This window comes from Moschus berezovskii, chromosome 6 (genome assembly GCF_049115385.1).
Source record: "Moschus berezovskii isolate FMDL1 chromosome 6, NW_MosBer_1.0, whole genome shotgun sequence".
NCBI classification, from domain to species: domain Eukaryota; kingdom Metazoa; phylum Chordata; class Mammalia; order Artiodactyla; family Moschidae; genus Moschus; species Moschus berezovskii.
Genome location: NC_142465.1, coordinates 4,399,701 through 4,405,855, shown reverse-complemented (window position 1 = coordinate 4,405,855; position 6,155 = coordinate 4,399,701). Strand labels below are relative to the sequence as shown.

Here is a 6,155-nt window from a genome sequence, read left to right as displayed (position 1 = left end):
GGATTGAGTGAATTTGATTGTGTGATTTAAAAAAAGCACCATGGTGAAAATAAAACCGGCCTTAAAAGATGAATATAATTTCAATTTAAAGGAAGAGGTAGGTAGAGATCAATATGGATAAAGTAAGTAGCACATTTTCAAATTTATTATATTCCAAGATAAAGTCATTTAGAAATCATAATGCAGTGAAAAGAATTGGTGGATAGACATCTGAATTTTAATCTTGGCTTTGGAATTAACAATGTAAACATAGGCAATGCTCAGCTAACATGAACTGAGTACTTATTCTCAGGTACTGCTTTACATCCTTTACATGCCGACAGTCAACGTATCTAACAGTATGCATTCTGGGGAAGAAGTAAATACAAAAATTAATGAAAAAGATCCCAGAAGGTAGTAACTAGTACTAGAATAAAATAACATTGGATAATGTGATAAGATGATAATGGGCTGCTTTAGGTTATCATGAGAAAAGATTCATCTGAGGGGAGGTGACATCCAGTTGAGACCTGAATGACAATGAATTTTCCATCTGAAGATCTATGTAAAGATAGTTCCAGAGCAATACTAAATGTCATCTTTCTATTCCTCACTCTCCGGACTCAAGAAGGAGAGAGAGCAGGATGTAAACTGGAGGGAAGGCAGGACGATAGCCTGGTTCTAATGAAAGAACTAGTGTTAGTAGGGCCATGGCGTTAAACCCCAGGGCTGGACTGAGGACAGGGAAGCAGAAGAAGCATCATGGGTTGGTTAATAAGTAAAGCACATTAAAATGGTTCCTCTGTTTGTTTATATTTTTCTGTGTATCAAGGTCTGATCAATGAATTTCAGACATTATTGAGCTGGGGCTTCCCTGATAGATCAGTTGGTTAAGAATCCGCCTGCAAAGCAGCAGACCCCAATTTGATTCCTGGGTTGGGAAGATCCGCTGAAGAAGGGATAAGCTACCCACTTCAGTATTCTTGGGCTTCCCTGTGGCACAGTTGGTAAAGAATCTGCCTGCAATGCGGGAGACTTGGGTTTGATCTCTGGGTTGGGAAGATCCCCAGGAGAAGGGAAAGGCTACCCACTCCAGTATTCTGGCCTGGAGAATTCCATGGACTGTATAGCTGTCCATGAGCTGACTGTCGTTTTGCTTCCATAGTAGTTCTTCCAATGTCTTTTCTTTGTAACCTTGTGGCTAACACTACCTGCCTTTAAAAAGTGGTTAGTTGCTGTCACATCTGGAAGATGTGTTTCAGAAATAGTTGGTATCTCTGCTCCCTCTGATTTGGACTGTGATCTGTGCTGACTTTTATGGATGGAGAATAAGAATGAGATGAATTATGTGATAAAAAGGGCACTGGACTGGAAGCCAGGCACATTGAGTTTTAGACAGTCCCAGCTCTGCCAGCTGTGTGACCTGGGATAAGACACTTAATCTCTTTGGGCCTTGATTTTCTCCTTTGTATAACTAGTGAGTTGGATGATTTATGTAACTGAACAGTCTGTAGCACGCTAAAATCTAGCCCATTGGAAGACTGTGGATTATAATTGAAACACTGCTTTATAACAGTGTTATCAGAAGGATAATGGCTGCAAATAATAGTGGCAAGCACATGCTGAAAGTGGCTTTAAGAATGGAAAAAATAATATAAGAAAAACATTCTGAGGTAGAGTGGCTCAGGTTTGATTAATAACATTTATTGCTTCCTAGGAGAAGGCAATGGCAAGCCACTCCAGTACTCTTGCCTGGAAAATCCCATGGATGGAGGAGCCTGGTAGGCTGCAGTCCGTGGGGTCGCTAAGGGTCGGACACGACTGAGCGACTTCACTTTCACTTTTCACTTTCAAACATTGGAGAAGGAAATGGCAACCCACTCCAGTGTTCTTGCCTGGAGAATCCCAGGGACGGGGGAGCCTGGTGGGCTTCCGTCTATGGAGTCACACAGAGTCGGACACAACTGAAGTGACTTAGCAGTAGCAGGATTATTATGGGTTTCCCAGTGGTGCTAAAGGTAAAGAAGTCATCTGTCCATGTAGGAGACATAAGAGATGCAGGTTTGATCTCCAGGGAATATCCCCTGGAGGAGGGCACGGCAACCCACTCCAGTATTCTTGCTTGGAGAATCCCATGGTCAGAGGAGCCTGGTGGGCTGTCGTCCATAGGGTAGCAAAGAGTCAGACGCAACTGAAGCGACTTAGCACTGATGCAGGATTATTATTCCATGAGGTGATAAAGTTGCTATCCCTACTTTGTAGATGTGTCCACTGAGAAGCAGGAAGATGATTTCATTCGTGCATGACTGCAGAGTGAGCAAGTTTTACCTGCAAGGTTTACCCTCCCAGGCTGTCAGTCTCCAGATCATACTCTTGGTTGCTCTGTTGCCTCCTTTTGGTCACTAAATCGGGATGCTTTCAATTCCTTTGATTGACTTGTTTACTGATATCAAGACTGAGTGGAAAACCATGTGGAAACTTGAAGACTAGTCACCACGTGGACTACCAAGTATCGGGCTGTGGGCAGGGACTGCTGATCTGGTGGTGACTGAAGGATCTCTGTTTGACATGCAATGACAGCTTTTGGACGCTAGAGGACACTCTGCAGACTGTGTGCATCCTTAAGACAGCAACTGCTTTCACTGAGGTTAAGTGGTCAGGGAGCTCCATGTTTTGTGGACTCAGAAAAGAGGCTCCCTTTACAACTGGCCACTGCTTCAGTTCTGTGTCATGAGTCCTGTCTTCATCTCAGGGCCACCACCATGTGGGCGTTGTCTTCCAGACCTCAGTGGGTGGGGCTTCCCCTGTGGCTCAGAGGTAAAGAATCTGCCTGCAATGCAAGAGCTGCAGGAGACATGGGTTTGATTCCTGTCTGGATCAGGAAGATCCCCCGAAGGAGGGCATGGCAACCCACTCCAGTATGCTTGCCTGGACAGAGGCGCCTGGTGGGCTACAGTCCACAGGGTCACAGAGAGTTGGACACTCCTGAAGCGTCTTGGCACACACGTACTTCAGTGAGTGCTGGTGTGAGGATCCCTGAAGTCAGGATGGAGAACAGTCATGCTTTTCCAAACCTGCCGCTGGGTCGGCCTGCAGGAGAGAAATTCTCAACTATTAATGCCAGGACTGACTCAGGTTTTTAAATGAATCAGACCTTCCTCTTGTTAAAATTGTAGCATAGCTTTGTACCTAGGGTGCTTGAAGATATGGCATCTACAAAATTATTAACTGGAACTTTTATGAAGATAAAAGTATAGATTTTAAAATATATTTATAATTTATGAAATCTGCAGGAACCTATTATGATAGAGTTCACAAATTTTTCTTCTAAATTCTGGTGTTAATTGGGACCTTATTATACCTTAATGCTTTTTAAAAGCAGTAGTTATTTATTTAGGCTGTGGCAGGGGGCATGTGGGGTCTTCCTTCTGTCTTTTGTTACAGCACGTGGACTTAGTTGCCCTGTGGCGTGTGGGAACTTAGTTCCCTGTCCAAAGATCACGCCCTGTCCCCTGCATCGCATGGCGGATTCTTCAGTGAACCACCAGGGAATTCTCTACCTTAATTCTTAATTCCATTTGTTTTAAAAGAAAAGGCTTGGGTCTTGTATTAGACTAGTTTACCACCCCTATTACGTAACTTTGGAAGTCAGCTTGTCTCTTCCCTCCATCAGACTCTTCCCTGAACTGTTGTTGTTTCTAGCAGACACCGGGGTTTGGAGAAGCTTCCTGTTGCAAAGACCTCACTTATGTAGTTGTTTTGTAACCAAGTGAACTTGTTGTTGATAGATATCACAGCATATCTAGATACAACCAAGTGTAATGAATTGTCTCTCGAGGTGAGCGGCAGGTTCCAGCAGAAGGTTCTCGTGCAGGACTCCTCCTTCTGTTTGATATGATGGTAAGCTTTAAAGAACTTTAAGACAGTAAATCATTTTTTTTTGAATTTTCTTTTGATTCTTCTGATTAGTTCAAAAGAAAGACTTAGTTTAGCATTAATTACACTTATAACACCTAACACTTTGAATCTCTCATTTAAAAGGGGGAGTTCTCATACTAAGTCTTTGCAGGCATTTATGTAGCATTAAAGAATTTTTTCCTGTTCTTTTTAAAATCTTTAAAGGTACTTTTTTTTTTTTTTTAAAAAAGAGTTGATTTTTAAATGAAAATATAAGTAAATAATAATGTAGAAATACAGAATGCATAGATATTTTAAACATGTGAAAGTTATCCCTGACTGATTAAAGTTTGTGAAATATTGATGTAATTGGTAAGGGCACATGCTTTGGACTTGAAGACTGTCTCTTCTATTTAGTCCATAAGGTATGTGGGCATGAAATTCTCTCTAAAACTCAGTCTTCTCAACTCTAGAATGGGTTGATAATTTTACCTATCTCATATGGTTAATTTGAGGATTAAATGACATTTAGTATTAAGTTCTTAGCACATTATGAGCATTCAGTGAAGGTGAGCTTCCTTTGCTTATACTACTGAGGCTTCCCTCGTGGCTCAGATGATAAAGAGTCTGTCTGCAATGCCAGAGATGCAAGTTTGATCCCTGGATCATGAAGATCCCCTGGAGAAGAGAATGGCTACTCACTCCAGTATTCTTGCCTGGAGAATTCCACGGACAGAGAAGCCTGGTGGGCTACAGTCCATGGGGTCACAAAGGATCAAAAATGACTGGGTGACAGACATGAGGCACTACAGCCAAATAACTTGGTGAAGTTTCTGTGAACACTTATACTACTATTTATATTATCACCATTACTTTTATCTGTATTTTTGACCAAATCATATATAAATATTGAGCAGAAAGAAAAATTACAAATAACAATGATTTAGGCTTATCATTGTAGCTTTACTTTTATGAGCACAATAAGGCCCTCTACTTCTCTTTAGATAACTTAGTGACTAGAATGCATTGAATTATGATTGGTAAGTTTAATGAGATCTCTGAGGATAGGAAGGGTTAAGTATGGGGTAAGTGGTAGAACAAGAGAAATTTAAGAAGGAAAACACAAAATCAGGATAACTCTTAGGCTGACCTTGAGGAAGTAAAAGTCTAACTCCTCCAGGAATTCAGACAACTGACTTTTTTATTCTCCTTATGTTAAGTAGATTTATTTCTCCTGTATTAAATTTAAGGACATTTCTTTAAGTTCTATGTTATTATAATCTTTAAAAGTTTTCTGTATTGGGTGGCCGCGGGGGACAAAGGGCGGGCGGATCGGTGGGGAGGGGGCGGGGCGCGGCCAGGCCAGGCCCGGGGCTCCGCATGCTGCAGCTGCCCCCGGGCACCTCCGCCGCCGCCCTCGCAGCGGAGCCGCGCGGAGCGGAGCTCACGAGCTAACCCGAGCCAGCGGCCCGGAGCCAGCCGGCGGGCGTCCGGGAGGCGGCGGTGCAGGGAGGGGCCCGACGCGCGCACGTGGCCCCGGCGGCCGCCATGGGGGACAGCGGCCCGGCGTGGGGCGCGGCGTTGGCGGCCCCGGCCCCCGGACCGGGGAGTGGCGGCCCAGGGCTCCGCGTCTACTTTCAGAGCCCCCCTGGGGCTGCAGGCGAGGGCCCGGGCGGCTGGAACGACGAGGGCCCAGTGAGGCGCCAAGGGAAGGTCACGGTCAAGTACGACCGCAAGGAGTTACGGAAGCGCCTCAACCTGGAAGAGTGGATCCTGGAGCAGCTCACTCGCCTCTACGACTGCCAGGAAGAGGAGATCCCAGAGCTGGAAATCGACGTGGATGAACTCCTGGACATGGAGAGCGATGATACCCAGGCTGCCAGGGTCAAGGAGCTGCTGGTTGACTGTTACAAACCCACTGAGGTCTTCATCTCTGGCCTGCTGGACAAGATCCGGGGCATGCAGAAGCTGAGCACACCCCAGAAGAAGTAAGGTCCTCGACCCAGCTAAACGGTGGCTCTACAGGACAATCGCTGCCCCACAACCTCGTAGCAACAGCAATACCAGGGGGTCCTGCGGCCAGGCCTGGTGCCACAAGCAGGGCTCCCCGTGCCCCTGGCCCAGGAGCCTCTTCCCTGCCCCCTCAGTTTTCCATTTTTGGGTTTTTTTTTATTATTACTAAACTGATGGGACTTTTTGTGTTTTTATATTGACTGCGGCGCGGGCCCTTTAATAAAGCTAGGATACGCCTTTGGTGCAAAAAAAAAAGTTTTCTGTAT

General features: G+C 44.9%; 1 pseudogene; it reads left to right on the top strand.

Moving 5' to 3' along the window:
- Positions 1–5,409: 5,409 nt before the first annotated feature.
- Positions 5,410–6,039, top strand: LOC129536618 (protein phosphatase 1 regulatory subunit 14B pseudogene; annotated as a pseudogene).
- The last annotated feature ends 116 nt before the right edge of the window (positions 6,040–6,155 follow it).